The 26,580-nt window shown below is 38.6% G+C and overlaps 2 protein-coding genes across 39 annotated transcripts in view; one reads left to right on the top strand and one right to left on the bottom strand.

The window, feature by feature from the left end:
- LOC144302453 (uncharacterized) overlaps nt 1–26,580 on the bottom strand; it is a 696,165-nt gene that overhangs the window by 100,179 nt on the left and 569,406 nt on the right. For 23 of the 38 annotated variants that reach the window (XR_013369309.1, XR_013369306.1, XR_013369299.1 and 20 more), the window contains 3 exons: nt 16,260–16,401; nt 14,665–14,709; nt 6,079–6,128 (listed from right to left, as the gene is read on the bottom strand). The exons of 7 other annotated variants lie outside the window; for them this stretch is intronic. The gene's annotated coding sequence lies outside the window, so the exon portion shown is untranslated. Of the gene's footprint in view, nt 1–1,078; nt 3,375–6,078; nt 6,129–14,664; nt 14,710–16,259; nt 16,402–26,580 lie in introns of those variants that run through there. 8 more of the 38 variants (XR_013369296.1, XR_013369302.1, XR_013369319.1 and 5 more) reach the window with 4 other exon arrangements.
- Nucleotides 1–26,580, top strand: part of LOC144302455 (uncharacterized) — a 193,687-nt gene that overhangs the window by 49,150 nt on the left and 117,957 nt on the right. The gene's annotated exons all lie outside the window — the stretch shown is intronic.

Genomic DNA, 26,580 nt, shown 5'->3' with positions numbered 1-26,580 from the left:
GAGAAGTTGCCCCATATCCAAACAAATGTGTAGAAAATTCTTAGAATGAGACGGTGGCTTCTCAACTACAGACCAAAGAACCTAAGAAATTAAAAGAATTTCCAGATTTTTATAAATTTAGAAAGGCTTTACTGTTTTGTTTGTGAAATAAATTTCAGTTTCAAAAAAAAAAATAAATTTCAGTTTCATTCCTTGAACTCAAATCTTATTTCATGTAATATAAGTCAATTATAGGTAGTTATGAAATCAACTGTATATGAAAAGGCAGATTTTTGGCTTGTATTATTGAAGGTTTCGGGTGTAGCAGTCAGGAAATGACAGTAGCGTTTCTATAATTATAAGAAAACAATCGTATTTTAATCATGATTTAAAAAATTTTCTTTGGGTCTAAAAATGGTTAAAATTATTAAGGCCACATACATCTGACATTTCAGGTCAGCTAGCAATTTTATATATGTATCATCATAGCTGATACTTTCTCTGAAAATCTCTGTCTGAACTGGAAACCTTTTAAGTGACAAACCTGATTAAAGGCAGATGGTCCACTTTTTTGGCTCCCAAATTTGACCTATTTTATAATTGGTACAATCCTGCGGGCATTCTCTTTCAGATCCTAAATGCAAGGCCAATTTTAGGGCACTCCAAGTAAGTGATTCCGTGAGGCACCTCTGCTGAAGATGAATGAGCATCTAACATCCAATACCGAAACCTGTGAGTGGGTTCATTTCATCCTCAATAACGCCACTCAGTACTTGCACATCTCTTTCCCAAAATTTAAAGCGGATTCTGGCCTCTGACTCTGGCCACCTTTATAACCATGTGGAGGAAGAGTTCCAGGGTTTTCCAGAGGCCTAGTGTTTTAATATAAAAGAACATTAATAAGCCCAGTCTATGTTTTAATATAAGTGGGAGCATGGCCTCTGCCACTATTGTAAAATATATAGTATGTGCCTGATTGAATTCTTCTCTTGACTGCATAGTCAACTTTTAAGCTTTCTGTGAAGATTTTTAAAGCACTTTTACACCTATGACCCTATACAGAACTCTCTAATTTGTTCCCATTTAAGTTTCCATACGGGAAGGTGTAAGATTCACAAGTATATGTGTGTATATGGACCCAAGCAGGACAAAGCAATTCCTCTACATGGCACGTATATATGGAAATCTCTGGATGATATTTGAATATATTACTGTATTATCTATTTCCTTTGTGTATATCTTTTAGGACAGAGGAAATTCCTGGAGGTAATGTTTGTGTCTTGTTCAGGAGCCATTGTACAGAACCTAACACAGTGCCTCTAGAAATATGAATTATATAAAAACAAATATACATATGTATTTATGAAGATAAATATACATGTTTCCAAAGGGATTAAAAGCATAAATAATTATTAATATTTTGGACACATTCATATTAAAAATCAAAAGCATACAGCATAATATCAAAGGGAGAAGTCTATTTCTCTGTCATCCTAAAACTTAGTAACATTACAAAATCCAAATATGTCATGGTAGCTAGAGGCACCATTATAAAATTTATATCAGTTTACTTAAAGCTGTGTATATGAACTCAGATGGTATCTGAATGTAAACACGAGACATATCACAGCTACATGTAAACTACTGTGACTGGAATACAGTAGATATTCCTCAAAATTGCAAAATCCCTTCCTCTCCTTTTTGCCAAGAGCCCAAACTCTTCCTGTTTTCTTTCATATACAGAACAGATCAGAGATACTCAAAGACTGGGATCTGCAAACTACTGTCTGCAGGCCCACTGCCAGCTTTTCCAAAGAAAGCCTTATCCCACCTACCTAAAACAGCCATGCCTATTTATGTATTTTCTCTGCCTGCTTTTGCACTACCCAGGCTGAGCTGAGTAACTGCGATGGATATTCTAGGTTATAGGTTGAATCGTGTCTTCCCCTCACTCACCCAAACTCAGGTTGAAGTCCTAACCAACCCCCAATACCTTGGAATGTGACCTTAGTCAGGGAAATAGGGTCATTGTGGATGCAATTAGTTAAGTGAGAATGAAGTCATCAAGAGTATGATGGGCCCCTATACTCCAATATAGGGGGACTGGTATCCAATATGACTGGTATCCTTATAAAAAGGGGAAATTCAGACACAGGCATACCCATAGAGAGACTGCCATGGGAAGATGAAAGCAGAGACTTGGGTGATGCAGCCAAGGAATCCCAAAGACTGCCAGCAAACTGCCTGAAGCCGGGAGAGAAGCATGGAACACGTTCTTGGAGCTCTCCAAAGGAACGAGGCCTGTAGACACCCTGGTCTCAGACTGCCAGCCTCCAGAGTCATGAGACAATAAATTTCTATTGTTTAAGCCACTCAGTTTGTACTACTTTGTAATAGCTGCTCTTGCAAAAGAAAACACGGTATGACCCACAAAACCTAAGGTTTAATCTTGGTGGAATTGGAAGTAAGAATTTGCCATAAGCGACTTGATGGTGGGATGTAGACCACTCTTCCTGAGGTCTTTGCTGGCTTCAGAAAACAGTAGGAATGATGCTTGTTGATTTTGCTCTTCCATATGCTTTTAAAATACACACACACACACACACACAAGTTCAACTCTGCGTATCCTGAGTTTCTATGAGGAAGTATCTATAAAGGTAGTGAATTAGTTGATTAAATGCTTTAAAATTAATTTTGTCTGAATCTGTGGAATCATAAGGTCAAAATGGTCATCTGATTGGATTTAGATTTTTAAAATCGGAACGCTATTTAGCTTGGCTGTCTGCAAATGTCCAACTTTGGTCCTAGCAAAATCCTGCCGGGCAGTTTAAAGCCCCTTAACAATTGGAGATATTTTTATGAGAAATGTCAATGATTTATGTGTCAGTGGAACACAAACATGTGGTTTACATTTTCCTTGAAATGTGCATGAGGTTAGAATTAAAGGACTGGTTCCTTGGCAAAGGTCATCGTTTGGCAAGAGGATGCTTGGTTTTGCTGATGCCATCCTTATTTGGAGAGCAGATGGAGACATTCTGCCTACCTCAAAAAACATCTCAATCCTCAGTTTGTAATTAATGAGCATAAAGGAGCAGCCAATTTGGGGTTCAAAGGGGGAAAATCATTAAATGCTTAAGGATGAACAATATTTTATGTAATTCAAGGTAGAGTATCTGTGCCTTTTTCCTCTGCAGCAATACTTATTTTCAAACATTTTCTTGGCCCATGACCCATGACCAAAATGACAAAAGAGGCTGGATAAAAGGAAAGATCTCTGGAAAGTTTTCTCCTTCTAGAGAAAGAGCCTATGAAGCACTTAGGAACTAGCTGTCCTCCAGACCCTTATTCTTCAATGTGAGGTCTGTAGACCAGCAGCATCAGCATTCCTGGGAAGCCTATAAGAAATGCAGATTCCCAAGTTAAACCTTGGACCTAATGGATAAGAATCCATATTTTAGGGGCACCTGGGTGGCTCAGTTCAGCTGAGCATCCAGCTCTTGGTTTTTGGCTCAGGCTACAATCTTAAGGTTGTGAGATCAAGTTACAAGTCAGGCTCCTCGCTCAAGGGGGCATCTGCTTGAGGGTTCTCTCTCTCCCTTTGCCCACCTCCCACTCCAGTTTGCATACACTTGTGCTCACGTCCTCCCCCTCTCTCAAATGAGTAAATAAATATATATTTTAAAAATCCATGTTTGGAGGGGCACCTGAGTGGTTCAGTTGGTTAAGCGTCTGCCTTCAGCTCAGGTCCTGATCCCAGGGTCCTAGGATCGAGCCCTGAGCAGGGAGCCTGCTTTTCCTTCTCCCTCTGCCACTACCCCTGCTTGTGCTTACTCTCTCTCTCTCTGTGTCGAATAAATAAATAAATAAATAAAATCTTTTTTTAAAATCCACATTTTAACAGGATCCACAAGTTATCAATAAACCCATTAAAGTTTGAGAAGTACCCGTCTTTGCTTCTCACTGTTGAGACATAGACTAGTGAGACAAATTTTAGCTGCTTTGCATTAGCTCTTTTCTATCCCACTGCATGGTAACAGTGGTTGGAGCTTGACTTTTATCCCCACTGGTCCCTTTCCATCATTCTTGAAGTTTCTGCTAGGGAACTGGGCTCTTACAATGTGTCAGTCACTTTGCTAAGTTCTTCACATATATTAAATTATTTAATTCTTGCAACAAACTTATGAGGTAGCACTATTAACCTCTGAATCTGGCAGATGAGGAAATTGGGATATACAGGAGTAACTCCCCTCAAGTCAGAGAGCTTGTACATGAAGAAACCTGACATCAAACAAAGGTATTCTGGCTCCAGAGCTTATATTCTTTTTTTTTTTTTTTTTAAAGATTTTATCTATTTGTTCATGAGAGACACAGAGAGAGAAGCAGAGACAGAAGCAGGCTCCATGCAGGGAAGCCCAACGTGGGACTCGATCCCGGGTCTCCAGGATCAGGCCCTGGGCTGAAGGTGGCGCTAAACCGCTGGGCCACCTGGGCTGCCCTGGATCTTATATTCTTAACCACTAAACCAGTACACTGTACTACCTCTGAGTATGGTATGGATCCTGAAAGCCCTGTTTCAAGTAGCATGTATGAGAATTAATGGTAAAGAAGACACGATATCATAGAAACGGCAAAGAGGTTTCCAAACACATTACAAGTATGAGGGGCATGTTGGGTCATGAACTGTTTCTTATACTTGTTTAAATCAGTAGGTAGAACCCTAACATGTATTAGAAATAGAGACAGAGACTGGAACTTACAGAGTTTATGCTGCTCACAATTCCAAGTAAATTTATTTTGACAGTTTGGAAAAACCTAGTCTTACATTCATTTCAGTTCTGCTGCAGCAGATGTAGTTCCGTTTTAATACTGTTCCTGTAAAATGCCAAACCCCAAATCCCTTGGTTTTTCTGGGTATATCTGGATACCCTGAGGGCACTTTATGGCACGGTATTCAGGGTTCATTTCATGGGACTGTTCTACAGGACGAGTTCCCACCATATTCCAGGCCTTTATGGCGATAGGAGGCTCAAGACTTCCGGATGTTTTCCCTGCCCATGCTGTCAAATTATGAAGTCAAGTTGCTGTGGCCTCAGTCTGATCAGCTTTCTCCATCCAACTCAGTAAAATCAGTTTACCCTCCATGCGCCCCCAAAAGAAAATGACCTCACATACATGTTAATAGGAACCCATCCACAGGCTCATTTACTCTCTTGGTGAAATAAATTTCAAACATTTGCAAGCAGACGGGAATGTATTTGTGTGTGTTTCGGAGGGGGCCACTGAAAATACATTGTACCCTAGGCTGACCGTGAGTTAAGCTGCTTTGGTCATGTAGAAAGTGGGGGTAGGGTGGTCGCTTGAGGAGGTAAACGGATCTACTTCCTCATCCTCTGAAGGAGGATACACTTCTCTCTATTCTCTGAGATCAACTGGTCATCAGTACAATTCGTATCACATAAAGTGGTGGTATAGTACAGACAGTATGACACTAGGCCTTGGAAGACCCACTTCCAGCCATATCACTAGCTACATCGGCTTCAGTACTTTAACTGTACTGGAAACAGGAGTTAATGATTCTTACCTAAGCATCCCTGTGAGAATTAAATGAGGTCACCTGTGTGAAAGCCCTAGCATGATGCCTGCTACATTGTAAGTACTCAATATGTGTTCATTTGTCCCCTTTCTTGAAGCTGCTATATCGGGATTTAGGGTCTACTTTAAGCACCAAGTTCACACAACTGGCGAGTTTTCTCTTCTGTCCTCCACCCCTTTAATTCATCCCCTCAAAATCCTCCCCTCCAAGACTTTTGGAGAAACTAGAGCGCATTCTCAATGTCGTGCCCTGGCTTTGGTTTCCTCTCATCCCAGCCCCTGTAGTACGATGCTTATCCTGATGCCAGTCCCATGGCCTAGAGTCTCAGCCGCCTGGAGCCTGCACCCCTGACAGATTGGGCAGGAATGAAAGGATCAGCAGAGAGCCAAACCAGTGGAGGCCAGATGACTTGGGTGCTAATACCTGGGGAGTTATGTAGGGGTACGTTTTAGGGAGAAACTATTGATTCTTAGTACTAAAATGTAACAATGTCATGAAGTACTTACCATGTACTAAGTGCTTTATATTCCTTTCTTCATTTATCTTCCCAGCAGCTCTGCAAGATAGGTATTGTTATTGCCACTTTGCAAATGAAAATACTGAGGCTCTGAGAAGACAACTTGCTCAAAGTCATACACCTGGTAAGAAGCTGTGGCAGAGAAAATGCTATGTATTCGCCACACTAGTTTCTCTTCCTGGGCAAGTAGGAAGATCTTATTTTTCAGCCTCCCTTGTAATTTGGTTAGGGCCAGATGATTGTATTTTCACTAATGGAATTGGATGCAATTGACATTCCCAGTCATTTCCAGGACTGGCTCTTAAAAGAGGCCCTCCAGGTTCTGCTTTCCTTACCTGGATGACCTTGGAAGACATACATTAGATGGCAGAGCTACAGGATCAAAGAGGGCCACCTTGCCCTTAGTAGACTTATGACATGAGCAAAGACAAATCTTATTGGAGATTTGGGGGCTAGTTCAGTGACAGACTGGGTTTTGGAGCTACGTTGTTGGGACATCAGTGTTCCCACACATCATGCTGGAGTCTCTTTGATACTGACACTGATAACAGATATTAGAGAGTGAATGAAATGTGAACAAAAAGAGAAGAGAAAACAAAAAAATATACTTTGGTTATGAAAAAATAATACCGATTACCATTATTCATGTCAATAATTACCCCTCAAAATGCAGTGATTAACTACTCATAAGCTCTCACTTCCGAGTTGATTCTTTGTATTTAATAAGTTTGATCAACAAGTAAAAAGCCACATCCAATCTCGTGCTTAGAGATTCAAACATGCTTGGTGGCTATAGTTGTTCTAAGCACAATAGTGATATTCACAACTTAAAATATATTGGAATAATATGGTTTACAAATGAACAAACATCAGAAGGAGCTCACTGAAATTCCTAGTAATAAAGATCCTTTCCTGGGGATACAGGCTGACCTATGTAATACTGCATTTTAAGCCACAACAAGATAATATTATACAGACACTGCAGAGGCTATTGGAAGCAACCTCAGACTTAAGTGAGTACTAAACAGGCTAGTTTATCAGCTAGGTCACATGATCACAAGTAACTCAAAAGACAGTTTGTAGGTTTTATGTTTTATATGGTACAAGACTCTATCAGCCTTAAAACAATCGCCTGCTAGAAAAATAGACTGGAATATTCCGTTTCAGTATCAGAAAACTGAGACTTTTCTTTTTTTTTTTAAAAAGGAACTTAAACAGAAGAAGGGTGTATTTTTGATTATAATAACAAACTCATAATGTCCACTCCTTCTGTGGACACTGCTCTTTTAATTTTCGCAACCACCCTAGAAGGAAATGGAGGCCTTAGAGGAGTTAAGCAACTTGCCTGAGGTTATACAGCTTGTAAGGTGAAGAGCCAAGACTCGAACCCGACAGTCTGGCTCCAGAACCTATGCTCTCTAACCACTTGCTGCATGTCACTGCATCCCTCTCAGCAATACTTCTGTGGTGCTTACGGTGGGTTCAGCGCTGTTACAGCATGCTCAACTACTTACTCCTCTTTTTTTCTGCAGACAGCTCATTCTGTGACAAATCACTGTGGACTTTCACAAGCCCTTATGTCAGATTTGAACCCTTAGGGTCAATATCTTGCTGCCAGAGAAATTAGAGGAAATCTGATGAACAATTCGGTAGGCAGATTGTTCCAACATAAGGATTTTTGCAAAGAAGCTAACTTCTAGTTTTGGCAAACACAAATTATGAATAAAAAGATAGGAAAATGCCAGAGTTTACAAGAATCGTAGTGTACAACATTTTAATGGGCATTATTTACTGAGTCTTCTGTGGGCCAGGTTCTAGAGCACAAGATTTTACATCATTATTTTATGTATTTATATCTCAAAATGATTCTAGGAAGAATTTATTAGTTATTTAGTGGACTATAAGGTGCCATAGGTTGTAAAAGAAAAGAAAGGAAAATGTTGCTAAAACAAACCATTAGTCGTGAGATGCATTCTAATGTTAAAATGTGAATGAATGTACATTTCAACTAATGAAATATGGCACAATCCTGTACTACAGGTGAGGAAACAGACATCATGAGGTTAAGTTGCTGAAGATCATGAGGTTAACAAGCAGTAGACCCAGGGCTTGCATTCACTCTAGTCTGACTTGAAGCCCATGCTCTTAACCATTTCATAGAGTGTGTCTCACTCTGTGTTTATGCTGTAAGAAGTAAAATTAAATATTTCTTTGTTGTCATTCTTGTTAAATCGAGCATTGATATGCTATATAGATAAGTAACTGAAATCTTAAGGTGACTTTTCAAGATTTGATCACCCAGTAAGATGCTTTACATTGGCCAAACAGGCCAAGAAAAAGAAACCGATCTCTACTTCATCTGTAGCTATGTAAACAGCTTCAACGAGACAGCTTTCAAATGACAGTTTTTGTCTCTTTATCCTAGAACTATCCCTTATTGTAGCTTCTAACGAAAAATAACTTTTTTTCTCATATAAAATAAAATCTTTGTTTCTGGAGACATTGCTTGGCCTGCTGTTCAGTTCACAAACAAAATACAGTTTCTCTACTTTTAATAACTCAAGATGTTTCATAACTATGCCATGGTTTGAGATTTGAGAATGAGCAAACAAGACCACACGAAGCACAGAGCAATTTCATAAAAATATTTTTAGCAATAAGGACCCACAAGACAGAGAAACAGAAAATGCATACATACTCGACTCAGAATCCCACTTTTTTTCTTTTTTTTTTCCAAGGGGCGACAGCAGCTTTAAACATTGCATTCCTCCTATGTAGGACTATACATACATACACAGCACACAACTTCAGTGCCTGTACTAAAAGCACTATGAGCCTTTGTTTTATGACTGTCTCTTGAGACCAGGGGGAAATGTTATTGGTAGTCTAAAAGAATAGGTTTTAATATAGGCATTTAATTTTCTTTCCATATACTCCCTGATTAAAACAAGGTTTGCCCCATTTTCTATTTTTCTTTTTAAAACCCTCTTTATCCACATTAACAAAACAACATACTGATGATAGCTGTGACTGTGGCTTTGACTGCCCTAAGTTTAGATGCAACTTGGATTCATCTCTTGCTCTGTGTGTAGGCATTGAGTCAATTTTGGCTACACTGAGAACACTTAACTTGTAGTTTTTTTTTTTAAGGTTTTATTTATTTATTCATTAGAGACACAGAGAGAGGCAGAGACATAGGCAGAGGGAGAAGCAGGCTCTCGCAGGGAGCCTGATATGGGACTCGATTCCAGGACCCCGGGATCACACCCTGAGCCAAAGGCAGATGCTCAACCACTAAGCTGCCCAGGCTCAGTTACACCCCTAAATTGTAGGGTTTTTTAAAATTACATTGTCCCCCAAAAGGTTAAACTGAATTATGATAGTTTGTTGCTTTAGTATTTTTAAATTAGTTGATAAGAATTTAAAAAGGAATACAATTACATCTCCTTAGCAATTACTGAGATAAAATATTTAAAGCCACAAAAACATGGAACAGTCAAGTGAAATTTGTATATATATACAAATTTTGTATATATATACAAATGTATATATATATATAAATTCAACTTATAAAAGTAGAGATGTGGGGCACTGAAAGTTATCACTGTCACTCAAGAGAATATTATTATTGTCTCTGGGCTAAAGAAATAATGTGCTCTTTATTTTTAAAAATCCTTAAAATATAGACAAATATAAAAAATAAAATGAAAAAAATATCCCAACTTCTGAGATTGTTATAGTTCAGAGAGATTAGGGAAACAGCTAGTGTGAGTAGCAGCTTGTACTCAAACCCAAGTTGAACTAAAACCACGTGCTTTTTTTTTTTTTTTTTAACCATACCATACATATAACCAATATTCATCATCACTTTATACTTACTGGAGCTAGATCAACCAATGTAGTTTGATTTGAATAAGACTGAATATGGAGTATTCTGATAAGGCTTTACACTGAGATAAACACATCCAGAAAAGAAAATGTTAAAATTCTCCCACAAATCGGAAGCCTGGGCTTGGGTCCAGTTGTTCACACACTAGAATGAATGTCTGAGTTGTACTAGGATTACAGAGTCAGTTCTCATCTACTCAATTTCATTGACATGAACCCTCACTATGTGCTAGATACTATGTGAGGTATTTTATATACAACATTTCTTCCCAGTAACTCTGCAAGCTAGGTATCACTGGCACCTACTTTTAAGATGAGAAAATTGGAGCTCAGTCAGACAGGGTAGGCGTTTTGTCCTGGCAAATGGAGGAGCTGTGTGCCCCAAGGCTATGCTCTTACCATTGTAATATCTGATCTGCATCTGATCCCCATCCTCGTGGAATTTAGAGTCTAATAGGAAACGAGATAATTACAGAAATAACTAGAACATAAGACAGAATACAAAAGAAACCATCCAAAGAGAAAAAGAGTATTATGAGGATTCGAATACCAGAGAGACATATTTAGTAGAGGCTGGGAGTGAGGAGGGATAACAGCAAAAATGCTCCCAGTAAGAGCCTGGATGGGAGAATCGATTTAGAGAAAGGACAGAATGTCTATAGGTGTGATGAAGGTTGGGTAGGACAAAGGTGAATCAAGAAGAGGGAGTAGAAAATCTGATATGTTAGCTACATGTAAGGTATGAGCAGAAAGTAGGGAGAGATCAAGCCAGAAAGGTGACATTGGCTATAACATGGAAGGTTCAAGGCTCTGGGGGAGGAGTTCATACAGAATTGACCAGGCTCTGAGGCTCCCTGGAAAGTCTCCAAGTGGAGGGAGACCTTAGGAAGATTAATCAGACACTAGTGTGGGGAGAAAGCAGGTCCATTCACTACAAGTCAATTTCCTTGGTTTACAGTGAGTAAGATACATATTATCATCCTTATTTTAAGGATGAAAAAACTGAGGCTCCCCAGGGCTAAGTAGCTTGCCAAAGGTCATAGTTAGTAAAGAGAAGAGCCCAGACTTGAATCAAGTCTCTCCAATTCCTACACCTCACTCTGCCCACTAAGACCTGACTACTCCCAAGTGAGGTCTCTGGATTGGCAGCAACACTCCTCCACTCCCAGATCCCTGAGAGTTCATTAGAAATTCAGACATACAGAATCAGAGACTGCATGTTCACAGGAATGATGAATGTACATGAAAGTACCAGGTCACATTTTCTTTTTTATGATAACCTATATAATTACTGGAAAAAATCATTCAGCTGACTATACTTTTCCTTACACAAAGGGTAAGAATCAACTAGGAAAGAGGGCTTTCTGGATTTTGTTCTTATAGGTAAACCAAGTCAAGAATTCAAAGACTGAAATTGTAACTAGCTGTGTGGCCCTGGGAAACCCCCTTAAGCTCTCTGAATTTTTGTTTCTTCATCTGAATAATAATTAGCTTATAAGAAGCAAATGAGACGTTATCTATGAAAAAAGCTTGTATAACGAGATCATTATACACATACAAAACGTTATTATTAGAAGATATAGCTATGAAGTACCTTATTTCAAAGAGTAAAGAGAAAAAAGAAGGGAGAGGGAAGAGAGAAGGAAAAGAAGAAAGAAAAGAAAAGAAGAAAAGAAAAAAGAAAAAGAAAGAAAGAAAGAAAGAAAAAAGAAAGAAAGAAAGAAAGAAAGAAAGAAAGAAAGAAAGAAAGAAAGAAAGAAGAAAGGGAAAGGAGGGAGGAAGAAAGGAGGGAGGGGGAGGGAGGGTAAAAGAAAGAAAGGCAGGGGCAATATTCCCAAATTTGCTGAATGGAAACCACCTTCACTGAGGCAGGGGCATGAGGAACTGATGGGTTAAGGAGTGAAGGAGTCCCAGAGATCGAATTTGTGGTTTACGTAGGTGTTTCTGAAAATACAGAGACCACGTTGCACATGGAATCGGAAAAGCAACAAGGGTGTGTGTGGTCTTGGCCCAAAGCAACAAACTTAAGGTTCATAAAGCCATTAAAAAAAAAAAAAGAAAATTCATGTAGTAATTAAAGGAATGAAAAACAGTTCATCTGAGGAAAAATTAGTATAGATTTTTAATCTTGGAGCAGAGAAGCTTACATAATGAATTAATAATGGAACATTTGTTACCAATTTATTGCAGTTACCACAGAAAATTAAGATACATTAACTGATTTCAAGCATGAGATTCTTTAGTGGGTCTAGACGGTGAGGGATGTTAGACACTGAGCACATTAAAAAGAGATCATGGATTCCTCATCCTCATCCATAATTCTTCTGGTACATACTCATTGAGGGCCGACTACTGGCCAGATGTTGGGCTGACTGCTCGGGCTAAAAAATGCATAAAATACACTCTCTTTTTTTTTTTTAACTTTTTATTTTTATTTATTCATGAGAGACACAGAGACAGGGGCAGAGGGAGAAGCAGGCTCCCTGCACAGAGCCTGATGCAGGACTCAACCAGGGATCGTGACCTGAACTGAAGGCAGACACTCAACCACTGAGCCACCCAGGTGCCCCTACACTTATTTCTTCAATTAGGGAATAATTCAGCAGAGAGAAAGATACAGGTTATTATAATCCAGGGTAGAAATTAAAATGTTCCATAAAACAGTTATAAATAAGAGAGCATGGAACTTCAAGCAGGTGTTAGCTTCAGACATAGGAAATATTAAGTGAGGCTTCCCGACTAAGGTACGCTGCACATTTTTAAACCGTTTTCCTTTGGTTTTCTAACAATGAAGGACCTGGACTAATCATTTGCTGAGATTCCTTCCCATTTTATAGTGCTGTGATGATCACAATGATGCTATGAAGGAGTTGGTTACGTTCGAGTACATTTGGGACTGAGGAAAACCTAAACTGTTAGGTGGCAGTGACCCTGACATTATTATGGCATCACCTATCTGTGCAAATCTGTGTCCACGTGAGATGAAAAATATAAATCCAAACCTAAACCAAACACTCAAATTAGTTTTAATTCAGTCAAACAACCAATTTATTGAGACATTAGTGTCAATTGACTCTGTTGGTTTGTTGGTTCCACGCTGACAGCAACATATGTAGAGAATGTAGAGGTACAGAAACTAATCAATCACTGGCCCCCTTCCCTCCAAACCCCTGGTAAATTAACAAAATATTTCTGAGGCAGGGAAGGGGAATTAACAGGTAGAGTATGTACTGTGCAGGCAGTTTGTAGGGATGAAGCAGTTAAAATTATTTATATTAGTCACCAGGAAAAATGTGGGGAAAAAAAAGCGTGTTTCCACATGTTGTAAAATTTTGGCATATTCAATCAAGATCAGGCAAAACGTATTTTAAAGGGTTCTAATATATGCGATCTGCTAGTCAATGATCCTATTTCAAGAATCAAAACCCTAGTAGCTTGGAAGGGACAGAATAATAAAATTTGGATAGTAAGTCAAATTTCTTCTATTTTTGTAATGACTAAGGCTGAGCAATACTCCCTGAGATAATTTCAGAAAAATTTAGCAATGTGAGGAGGCATGGTAAAGATTTCTATGGATGGGGGTAAAATCCTTTAAAATTTATTAAAAGAATGGAGTGTCAGCCAACAATTTTTAAATGCAGTGTCACACATGTAATATATAAACTGATATTTTTTTGGAGGGGTGTCAATAAGTGCATGAGCTCTGGGTTTGCTGAACTTCTGAAGGACATGTGCCTGTAATTGGCCTTTCTCATTTCTGTCTTGTTAACAAGTATATAAATAAGAGAAGGCTTCAGTAATTGGCTCAGAGTTACTAATGAATTAATTAACTTCAGTCTATTTTACCTAACCTTTAATAATAAGAGTCCTTTTTTTTTTTTTTTTGGGCTAGCAATAGGTCTGACAGTATAAGAAAACAGACATGCAGCAAAGCTCTTGAAAATTAATGAGAAACGAGGAAAGAATCAATGTACATTCTGCTTGCAGAGAACTGACACAAAAAAGACACAATAAACCATGAACAAACACAGTCAGTTTAAAAAATAGGTTAGAAAAAGTGGGCAAATTCAATTATAGAAGTAATTAGAAGATATAGGGCAAGGCTGCCTTTTGGGACTGTGCCAGCAAACATGAATTAATATGAGTGAATAGAAAGAGCCCGTGTAGTAATTAAGAAGCAATCACCTATGGCAATGAGTGTACCTGAAAACAGGCTGCAAACTATTAATTCAGTGATCAAAAATATTTTTAGATGATTAATATGGCAAATTTATTTTAAAAGACTAATTTCTGGAAAGATATCAAGACAATAGCACACTATTTGTTCCTCTGGCATTTATATAGCTAATTAAATTTTATAATTTGCAACAACAGTCATTATTATCTGAAAACAGGAAAGGCAATATTTGGCGCTTTTTTTTTTTAAATGATGGTTCTAAAATCAATAAGTTAAAGTCAGCTCCTGCTGTTCTCCTGTGAGTGCCTAAGCCTTGACTGTTACGTTCTTTCAGTGCATATTTTTCTTATACGTCTGTTTCTATAATTTTCGGCACCTGAATTAATGTACATATTCTCAAAGGTTTTATATGTTTCCATACCTGGGCAGGGATTCCACACACTATTTAATTTCAACACTATCAAATAAAAGCAGTTAAATGTACTATTTGTGCATCAAAGACTTTCTTACTTGGTCAACAGAGGTCTGTTACTTCAGTACACACCATTCCTTCCCCTAGAATACAAAGGCACAGACACGTTATGGTGAAGAGTGCTTTGCGACACATAGAAGGCTAATGGCTTCTGAAATAGGTGATTATCAGAGCCCCGTAGAGCAAGATGAGGGTCTGGCTGGTAATAAATAACCTCGCAATATGAATTATTCTATTTCCACAGCTTTAAGAAAAGCTACATTTCATTTGTTGATCAGAAAAGTCTGGAAAATGCTATGTCTTTGGAAATAACAGGGAGCTACTAAAACTAATCACTGTGCCAGCAGGGAGTTATTGAGTACCTACTAAGGGCCTAAGGTCCAAAAGTAAATCTTGAAATGCTAAGCTTGTAACAAATCGCACACACGTGTGCCCGTGTATGTGTGTGTGTTCAATTTCCTTTTCAAAGTCAATAAACAGAAACTCTTGCATGCCATGCTTTAGAGATGTTAGATTTTTAAATTATAATTTGCTCACGGGTTTTTGCTGTTTTTGAGGTTAAGGTACAAATTGCTGACCTACAAAACAAGATCCAAGTAGAAACTCACTGGGAGTCACGGTTGCAGAGGGCATGGAGGTAAGAAATGTCCAGGTATTTGAGGGAAATAAAAAATGAGAGATTTTGATACTAAACGAAGATACCAAACAAAGAAGATAGTCGATCTGCCCAGTTCTTTCATTCTTGGTTTTTCTCTCATTTTCTTTTTTTTTTATTTTTATTTATTTATTTTTTTTTCTCTCATTTTCTTAAAACAACCTGGGGCTTTGGAAAAGAACACATAAGAGAAGACCGCCTCTAGCAGAGGGCTCTCGTTCTGAGTTTGCCACACATTGTTAATTATGAAAACAGGTATGGCAACAGCAGACCAACAACAGCTCCTCTAGCTATATGCTGACAGCGACAGAGCCCCCCCGAGAGGCAGGCAATTGGGAACTAGTGAAGTGAGGACAGCTTAGAGGTGTGGGGGCTAAGAGGGGCTGCCAGCTGAACAGGACCCACTCACCATGAAATGTTAATGTGTCAATGAAGGGGAAAAGCATGAATGAACCACAAAGGAACTGAAAGTGACTCAGCTGGTTGGAGATGGAATTTGGGCTCTTTGCCAGAGTAAGGTGTTCAAGGGCACATGCCCTAACACCTAGGTAAAGAAACCAGGCTGCCCCTGATTTTAGAAAAATAAAATACTTTGAGGAAAGAAGACACATGCTTTTTTCTCCAGAAATAAACTTCCTTTTTTTTTTTTTTTTTCCTTCTTTCCTTCTTCCCTTCCTTCATCCAACGAACATTTTCTGAATCCCTACTTTTTGCCAGGCTCTGGGTTAGGAATGGAGCAAGAAGAGAGGGAGAGTGGGATATAAAGATAAATAAGACACAACCCCTCTTTCAAAGCTCCTATTCTAGAGGAAGGACAGGTATCGGTAGATGTAGGCAACTATAATAAAAGATCATGATACAAGTCGCAAAAGAGGGGAAGAGGTAAGCTGTAGAGGTAGGGCAGAGGAGGGGGGCAAGTAGTTGGGGGCTCTTGCAGACCAGAAAAGGCTTTCATCGAAGAGGTGGCAATTGTCCTACCTTGAGGACTTGTAGGCAGAGAAGGAAGGAGAATTTCTGTTGGAGGAAACGTTCTTTTACCCTACTGTCGTCTCCAAACATCTTCTTTTTCAAATCAAATTATTTCAGGGAAACAGGGAGACAAGACACCCACGATGTGTGCCTATGAGGGTAGGGAGGGATAAGAAGAAAGATTGGGTTGTATGGGGATTTCTCTGGAGTTTAGAATACACTTTCCTCGTATGTCAAACATTTGCCTCCTCCAGGTTAGCTTTTTTTTTTTTCTTTTACACACTCCTCTTTTTCATTATTTGAATGATATTTGGATCTTATTTGGTTGGAAAGTGTGATATTCCAATAGCTTTTTTTAAATATTTAAAATATATATTTTATTTATTTATTTTAGAAAGAGAGAAAGCACACCTTCGTGCACATGAATGGGGGCAAGGGCAGTGGGAGAGGGCATCTCAAGCAGACTCCCCGCTGAGTGTGGAGCCCATTGTGGGCCCAATCTCATGACCCTGAGATCATGATCTGAGCCAGAATTAAGAGTCTGACACCTAACTGACTGAGCCACCCAGGCACCCCTCTAGTAGCTTTTATATTTTATGTTTGATGGCTTTGTCATTTTTGCTGATGATAAGTCTCTTATTCTTATTCATGGCCAGAGGGTTCCTGTGGGTTGTACTGTATTCATACATGTATCCAATTATTCCTTTATTAATGTATCCCTTCCCTTTCTCATTAAATAAATACTTAAGTACTTACTATTTGGCACATATCCTGCTAGGTACAGTTTATTCTTCCCTTGTTTCTAGCTTGGAAATGATACCATTTCTAATATAAAACATGGAGATTATTTAAAACACATTGACTAAATATCAGATGTATGCATATGGTTGTATCTTTTTCAGTGCTGAAACATCAAAACCAATCTTGTTCTTAACTAATGTATAGGTGAGCTGGACCACATATTCTGGTCTATTGGTTCTTAAGATGTTTTCAAAGAAAGGCTATAGAGGGCAGCTCAGGTAAGGTAACTACAACAGGCTTATCTACAAATGGAGATGAATTTCAGACTGGCATAAGTCAAAAGTTTCCTATATACAAATCCAGGCTTGTTTACCAGATATGCAAAATCTAGGTCTCCACGTCTCTCCTGAGGCTAAGAAAGGAAAAGTAACTATCATGCATGAACATTAATTCATTCAGCAGATTTTTAAGTACTCTGTTAGGGACTAGGGATACAAAAATGATTAAAACATGAGTCTTGCCCTTAAGGAACTTACTCCCTCAAGAAGTAGATAAGTCAGATAAGTAAATCAATTATTATAATATAGCTGTGATAAGGTATAAAAGTGCAGCATGCTAAGAGAGCACAAAGGAGGGATATCTAAATTAGATTGGGATGGTGGGTAAGAGGATAAGTTGCCAGAACTGAGTTTTTAGGAACAAGAATTTAATTAGCTGAAGAAGGGGACCAAGGGAAGGTGATGTATAAAATGGCATGATTTGGGAATGTCTTTTTGCAGACAAAGTATTGGCTCCATATTAAAAGAAGGGTGAGATGGTCAGACAGACCAGGCTTACACAGATCAGGCTCTCTCTGAGGTTTTCTGTTCCTGGACTCATTTCCTTTTTCCTAACTCCTTTTCTTCCACCCAGAGTTTCTGGGTAGAGCCATATAGACAATCTAGTCTGTGGGCGTTTCAGAATTTGAAAGCTGCTGGCCTAGAGTATGCTGGTGGTATGTCCAATGGGCATTCATGCTAACAACCAAGGAGAGAGCACAGAAAAATAGTATTGGATGAGATCACAGTACACATGTGCGCATCTCACATAGCTACTGACAACTATGGAAATGATTCTTTTCTTTATGCCAATATTTTCTTTTGTCTGAATTCAGAGCCTTGACTGAATGGGTGACTTGTCACAAAGACCTCAAAATATTTTCTACCCAGGCAATATCAAGAAGTAGAATCAAGACAATTCTCAGGACTAAATATTTATTAGGAATGTCCACTCCTTTTATGAATTCTCTGTCTAGCTAACTCCCATTCATCCTTCAGGAATAAGCTTAAGTGACTCTTTCTTCCCTGAGAAGTTTTGCCTGACCTTCTGTGTTAGGGCATGTCCCTCTATTACATGCTTTATTAATACCATGCAATTTTCCTTTGCAGCTCAACATGACTCTGATTAAATACTGAATTACATAATGCTTTCACATCAGACTCTTCAGGTAGAATGTTAGCTGCATGAGGGCAGCCACTCTACAGTGCCTAGCAGCATTCCTCGTTCATAACAGGTGCTCCATAAATACTTTTGGAATGACTTATTTACTCTTTATCCCAATTTGCATATAGCTCAAAAACATCAAACTGCAATGCAGCAGAGCTGCTAAGTAAAACCATATTGGTAGATCCTAGAGATAACTGGAACTCTCAGAAGTCTCTCAAAACCAACATGAGTTTCTAGGAGAGTTCAAAGAATGGCACTAGGTTATCTCCTCTTATTGCTTTACCTGGCCTCTCCCCATGGCATTTTGGCTCAAAACTAATCCAGCATCTTCCCATTCATCTGTGTCAGGGCATCTTTATCATTGCAACTTTTCAGGCCAGAGTTTCCTTCATTAATGAGTGCCAAATATGCTGGTCACCATGCCTAAGCACTTGGGATAAAAACATGAAGAGGAATTGACCTTTTCAGGAAAGCAGCAGGCTGCCATGGGAGTGGCAAGATTGGAGCAGGCGTCATCAGTCTCCAGAGAACCACTGCCTGTAATTATGTCACAAGAACACTGCCCTTTTAGCTTAAAGGATTTGATCTCTGTTAAAATGCCTATCACCCTGGAAATCATAACTATTTTTAGCTGTTGTCCACCACTTTTACCTTCTTATGAATGAAGGATCTGAGAGCAGTTTTGGCCCACACGGTGGAGGGACACGGAATAAGGCTGCTGGGAGAGAAAGGGCGAGGGACAAGGCATGCCAGGAAGTAGGGAAGGAGTTAAAGATGAAGCAGCTAGAGCAACGGCAACCTAGCATGTGATAGACACAAGGCAATGCTTGATGAGTAAATAGAAGATAAACTGCTTTCTTCAAATTGGTTGCAGGCTTGTCCTACCTTGTTTCTTTAGGTAGCTAGCAATTTCTGGTTGAAAAAAAGTTTACAAAATAGGAAACAGATGGCTTCAGCTGTTTAGAGTTGCTGTCAATCCCAATTACACTATCACACTCTAGGACTTCATAGGGATATCATGCAAAATGTATTTTTCTTTTCCTTTCCTACCACTACAAATTCAAGAGGATTTCCATTTTCAGAATTGTTATAACAAGGATACATATCCCATTTCCAAAGGTTCCATGCAAGCTTGAGCTTAGATGTATACACTGGGTTCTCTTAGCTATTCCAAACACTTTTTTTTTTTTTTTAAATCAGAGAAACTCCAATAGACTTAAATTGGTCATGAGAACTAGTGATGATGTTTCAAAAGAGGACAAATACCATACTGGTGTGTGAATACTAAGATTCTCTTCTGTGTCTGTGAGTATAATGCTTGCTTAGACATACTTGCAAAGAACACAATTAGCATACTAATTTGATCCTCTACCTAAAGAATGGAAGATTCTTTTGACACAGACAGCTGTCCATGAATAGCTAGGGTGACCCTTGGTCAGTTTTCCATCTGTCTTAGAGGAAATGTCCAGAGTCAGATATACATTAGCTGTATGACCTCAGGCAGACTTCTTGTGCTGCCATTTCTCAGTATCTTCATCTGTAAAATGGAGGCACATCTAATACCTGCCTGATAGGGTTGTAATAAGGATTAGGTCAGTACTTTGCACACAATAGACAGTCCATGTTATTTTTTTCAACTCTGCTCTGACTGTGTATTCTGAAGAAGTTTGTATTAGGCCCAGGACCCTCTACTTTTACCTGCCTCTAAAGAGAGAGAAGGAGAGAAAGGTTTTACTGCATCAATTCTGAGAGAATTCTATAGCTGTGGTGAAGTCACCACTTCTCTTGCCCTTGACTCACAGGGACGTAGGCTTCAAGGACACAGAGAGAAGCCAGGAGTGACTACTGTCTGGACCTGTGTTAGGCCCATCTCCAGTGTCCCTGGCAGCTTTCAGAATATCAGGCTGACAAATCTAAATAATACCATTTAGAATTGTATGACCACAATTTCTGAATCTCTTCCCATACTGATCTGCCTCTCACACCCCTTTCCTTTCCTTAGACTAGTGGTTCTCAACCTTGGTTACACAGCGGAATTGTCTTTGGAGCTTTAAAATATTGATGCCTAGGTCTCATTCTCAGAGATTATTTTTTAACTTGTCTGGGATATAGTATCAGTATTGGCCTTTTCTCTTTTTTAAAAGATTTTATTTTAAGCAATCTCTACACCAAACATGAAGCTCAAATCCTCAACCTTGAGATCAAGAGTTGCATACTCCACTGACTTAGCTACCCATGCACCCCAAGTATTGGCCTATTTCTTCATTTATGTAAAAAAAATTTGAAAGAGATTTATTTATTTGAGAAAGAGCAGATGAGCGAGGTAAGGAACAAGGGAGAGGGGAAGAGAGAATCCTCAAGCAGATTCCCTGCTGAGCATGAAGCCTGACTCAGGCTCATTCCCAGGACCCTGAGATCATGACCTGAGCAGAAATCAAGAGTTGGCTGCTTAGCCGGCTGTTTCACTAACTGAGCCACCCACATGCAGCAGTATTGTCCCTTTTAAAAACTCTATATAGGGAATCATTACATTTTGAACTACTGAAAATTGTCCAAAAAGAATTTCATTTTCTTTTTTTAAAAAAAGATTTTATTTATGTATTTTGAGAGAGAGAGAGAGAGAGAGAGAGAGCAAGCAGGGGGAGGGGGCAGAGGTAGAGAATCTCAAGCAGACTCCATGCTGAGCCAGATTTGGAGCTGACTCACAACCTTTCGATGATGACCTGAGCTGAAATCAAGAGTCAGACACTTGACTGGGGAAATCAAGAGTTAGGCACTTAACAACTGAGCCACCCAGGTGCCCCAATTTTGTTTTTAATGTAAAGTCCAAGTTAACATAACAAGACAAACATTTAGTCATGGTACATAAAATGAATTTCATGTTGTTAACAATATTTGGTATCTTAAGCTTATTTAAATCCTAGTTGAATGTAAACACACTCTGTCCTGTCCTGCCCCATAAACTTGAGGCTGTTGAGCCAATCAGGTGTGAGGAGTACCAGGCTGAAAGGGGCAGAGCAGTACCGTGTGGTCCTATCATTTGTGCAAAGATTCCTAAGAACCAGACTTGATTTGGAGTGCCCTCTCAGACCTTGGGTTAGCTCCAGGAATCTAATGATCTCTTATCATCTATTAGTTCTGCCAGTTTAGTTGCCAATTTTGTTAAGTGGATATTTTTCAACCCCAGTGTCATAAGACTCTGGTGTGTCATGATCAACTGCGTTTGAGATGTGTTATAAGAAATGTGAAATAATAATAAAGCTCTGGGGTTTCCACACAAGCCATTTAAGAATTAATTCCATAGAGCTCAAAGTTATCCTTAGAACAGCACTGCTTTCACTCGCTTGCACTCCAATACACTGTCCTGAGTGAGAGAACATGGTGGAGCTCCAAATCTTACGAGGGACTATAATTTGTCCCTGTGAAACAAAGGTTGGGGTTTTGCACAAACCAACCTCCCAAGTCAAAGAAGTTCCTCACTAGGCCTCAAGTTTGCAGCAGTGCATACTAATGGTGTTGAGGGAGAGTTGGACAAAGGGACCTCTCTGTGTTCTGGTGGCCAGTCTCTTTTTTGGGGACAGAGAAGACCTTGTTTTTTTACATTGGAGAAAGAAGTTTGTTTGCAAGGTCACATCTTAAGCCATCTCCGAACTGAACAGAAAAAACATCTTAAGTAATCCTTCCAATCTTTCCTCATCACAAAAAAAAAAAAAAACAGTTTATAAACATGTCAAGTGTAAACACAATATTTTTAGGAAAAATAAGGATAAAAGTATTCATATTTGGAAGGTTCTACTGATAGTTGGAGGTTGGACTCCAACTGTGACCCAACCAGTAATAATTTTAATGTCTTCTGCTGAGTTTGAAGGAACGGGGTACTTCATCTAGCTTTTTTTCATTTGCTAACCAAACTTGCTAGTTGCATAAAAAGAGAAATAAAAAAAAAAAGGAGAAATCACCACTTGGGTAATTTAGACCAACATTTTGATTTTTTTCCTTTTCAAGGTTCCTGAGCAGAAGTGAAAATGAAGTTTGTTGATGAGGCTTGGAGAAGGAATAAGGGCTGGGAAGAAATATGATGAGTACTCAATAAATGATTGTTGGCAATTGTTATGATGGTGATGTTACAGTTAAACAATCTTTCCTAACAAATATTTTCAAAGCTGTGAAGCACAGAAGGGAATATACAACCTTGGTTTTTACAAGTTCTGAGCTATTTTGAATATTATGACTTTTGGTACTTAGAGTGATTTTCTTGTCTAGTAAGGAAATTTGAAGCAAATTAAAGGAAGAGGGATTTATGAAGAGCTCAGTATACTCAAATCGAAATTGAACCTTGTTTTAAATTTTCTTTGTTTATAAAAAACTATTTACTTGCTATGGATTTTAGTGCTTCAATTTTCATTTCAACATTCCAACTTATTAGTGAGTAATAAATGTGGAGTCCTTTAAGTTAAATAGACAAAGTATCAAATAAATTTAAGATCTTATTTTATTTTACAGTATGATGGGTCAAATTGGGCAAATACACTTAAAATATATTTAGAGGATTAGATTCCTCATGGTTATATGGCAAATGAAATGAAAGGCCACTGTCAGCCTTCAAGCCAAAAGGGGAGAGGTTCCTATTATTATGTATTATTAGTAGTAATGATTCTATTGGTAACAAAGAGTCTCAGAAAATTCATGGATGGTAGTTCAAGAATGAATTGCATACCAAGAGAAAAATCAGGAATATTTGGGTGGGGTGTGTGTGTGTGCCTGTGCTTCCTTAAGCTTTCAAAGCAGCCAACTCTCCTGACTTCCCATAATACATTCCAGAGGGCTGCTTCCTGAGGCCAAATTCTGCGAGGGGCTAGTCTGCCACAAGGCCTTTGTTGCACCACTCACGTTGAAACACTGTGTTTTCCTTTCCTTCCATCTCTTTCTCTTTATGTTATACTGCTGTTTATTTCACATGGCTTTTTATTTTACACTGACCCTAGCCTTCTGGTGTCAGTATATGAAATCTCAGTTTTTCATTCTGTAGATCATTTCTGGCTCTACAGCCTCAGACCCAACACTTTTTACTGAGCTTTTATGTCACTAGAGACAGCTTTGCATTTTAATAAAGTTTCCAATCCTCTAGGGCCCTCTCCCCTGAAACAGCTCCAGCTCCCCAGGGCTGCTGAAGAGTTGAGCAGAGAGAGTAGAAGCTTTTGTGGACAGTGATGCTGATGGCAGATAACTCCAGCTGTCATTACAAGATCATCCAGATAAGGAGAGGACAATCAACTAGGGCTTATGGTCCACTTGAGTTTTTCTGATTGTAAAACCAGCCATTTTTCAATTTAAATAATTTAAGGATTCCAGCTTCTCTATACTCTAAGGCTCATTTAGCCTCTTATTAGCTAACTGTTTCTCCAGTTCAAGAGGTGGAAGGGGAGAGTGCAGATTTTTTGTTATTGTTAATTCACAGCAGTGGGTAGTGGCGTGTAAATAAAAAATAAGCCAAACAAATTTGATGAGAAGAGAGAATAGAAATCCGTACCAGTAAACATACATGATTTTAAAAAGTTAATTAAAAGGAATAAAAAGGACAAGTACCACGTGGCCTGCCGTATTATCAATAGGCAGATGACAGAGAGAAGAATGGATTGGAAAATGGATTCCCAGCTAACTTGAAAAAGAAAGCAGACTAACATAGCTCTTCATTTTAATTTTAAAATCCAAATTTTCTCCTAAATCCTTTCCTGTAGTATTCTGATAATGATCTCATCTCACTCACATTGTTCCCATTGAAGGAAAAGCAGCGACAGGCAGGAGAGAAAGAGTAAAATGAAGTTGCAATGTCCCAGAGGATTCAGCTCAGGACCCACTTAGAGAATCACCTGGGACACATGCAGCCAGGAAACCATAGCTGGCATGAGGTCCTCCTTCTCTTACTTGTAAACCTCTTTTTTTTTTTCTTTTCAATTTTGCACCCTTTTCTTCTTCTCAAATCTCTGTGACCAAAGGCCAGTAACCTTTAAACATTTCTTTTCAAGTGTTATATATAGGAATCAGCCCTCAAGTCACTCACTTCCACATAAGAGAATGGGATGTGAGGGCACTGTCCACTGAGAAGGCAGGGCTTTTCTTGAACCTTTCAGGAGTATCTTTTGGACCATGTCCAATTTGTGTGTATAGGTATTCCAGGGATGGGACAGGTCTGGAGAACCAAGCAGTGTCTATGCCTCTGGGCTGTTCTTTTCTTTTGTTGAGGAGACATGTGCAGCTCACATGAAGGTACAGACTCCCCAGCATAAAGGTCAGAGCCTGAGAAAGAAGGTTGGATAGCTAATTAGAGAAAATATTTCCTGACAGAGGTAGGACCCATGGTTACTACCAAGAGTTGAAGCTGATAGGGAGAGACTCTTTGAATTATGAGAAAAATAACGATGACTTGCAGACCATTGACCAAACAGTCTTCAGTTGACATTTGAAAGAAATCTTGTATGGAAGGTAAGTAACATCAATAGCTAAGGAGTTACACTAGGAGAAGAGACCAGGAAACACAGTTTTCTCTCCCTCCTTCCTTCCCTCCTTCTTCACTTGCTTTCTTTTCTTTCCTTGTTTTCTTTCCCATTTCCCTCTTTCTAAACAACAGAAGCCCATCTTTGGATTCCTAGTGAATTATCATTGAGCTAATTGCTGATGCATAAGTAGATCTCAGGAAAATATAGGCTATCTCTATTCAAAGAGCAAACTGTAAACTTCTGGACTGGTGTTCTGCTTGCCCGCACCCCACCCCCTTATTCTCATTTTAGAATTAGGGAAAACAAAACAAACATAGCCAGATAAGCTGCTTGCCAGAAACAACAAATACTGCTTTTGCTCCCTGTATTTCTTTTTTTTTTTCCTTTTTAGGCAATGGGATTGTAACCTCTGCAAGGTCAGGGGCCCTGATTGATTTATCCAGTACTGTATTCCCAGCATTTAACACAGTGACTAAATATTTGTTGAATGATCAAACTAATGGGATATCCATTAATATCCTATCCACAAGGTGAGGATAAAGAATTGGTAAATCAGAGCCATAAATAACATAAAGATTGCCTTACAGCTCTCTCTCTCTCTCTCTCTTTTAATCTGTAGAAGTTCTACTAGAGAAGAATTTTCCAAAATGTTTTACAAAATATTAGCTCTGAAGAATAAAAATTGATTTTTTTTAAAAGTTGGGGAGAGTCTATGGAAAATTAGTTTGGGGTACTCTATATTATACAAAGTTCAAAGATTCTTTACAGTATGATCTCTCAGAGTTTTTCAAATATGAATTTTCACTCTGAATTTCCCATAGCATGCCACATTTCCAAAAATTATCTATGTTACCCTTTTTAAAATTTTTAATCTGGCATAGCTTATGATAACAATATTTCATTAAACATGTCTTGAGGAAAGTAGCATCTTAATTCAGATTTACATCCTTTAATTATCTTTCTTTTGGATTTAAGTCCTAAACAAGTCCTAAACTGAGAAGGATACCACCAGGCACAATAGTGGGAATGTAGTTAACACTTCTGAACTTGACACTTAAAAATAGTTATGATGGTAAGTTTTATGTTATGTGGTTTTTTTTTTACCAAAACTAAAAATAAAAAATATATTCCCTAAACATTACTTTGCTAAGTAATAAATGAATCAATATTTTACCTAAGGGCTGTAATAGTGCACCCAAACTTAACAGTATTAAAGGGCTTGGTTTTGGTCTATAGCATGCTGCTCATTTGCATTTACCACCTAGATACTGTATCCTCCATAGTATCTTGATTTTGAATATGGGGCTGTGGATCTCTTAGTGTGTGTTTTTAGTAACATAGCCTAAGATGACTACATAAAAAGATCTGTGACTGTATAGGGAAAGTTTATTGTAGTTTGGCAGAGTGAACTTGGGACAAGAGACAAAAGACTAGGTTACAAAATTGACATTGTCACTGACTTAGTGTGCCACTCTAAGTAAACGCTGCTTTCCTTATCTATAAGATGGCCTCAGTCATCAATTTTTAAATTTTTTTTTTTTTTTTTTGCCTCCGACATGGGTTCCCTTCTTCCATGGAACTCTAATAGTCATGGTAGATAAAAGGAT

The sequence above is a fragment of the Canis aureus genome, chromosome 31, assembly GCF_053574225.1.
Source record: "Canis aureus isolate CA01 chromosome 31, VMU_Caureus_v.1.0, whole genome shotgun sequence".
NCBI classification, from domain to species: Eukaryota; Metazoa; Chordata; class Mammalia; order Carnivora; family Canidae; genus Canis; species Canis aureus.
The sequence above is the reverse complement of the archived record's forward strand: the minus strand, read 5'-3'. Positions and strand labels throughout refer to the sequence as shown.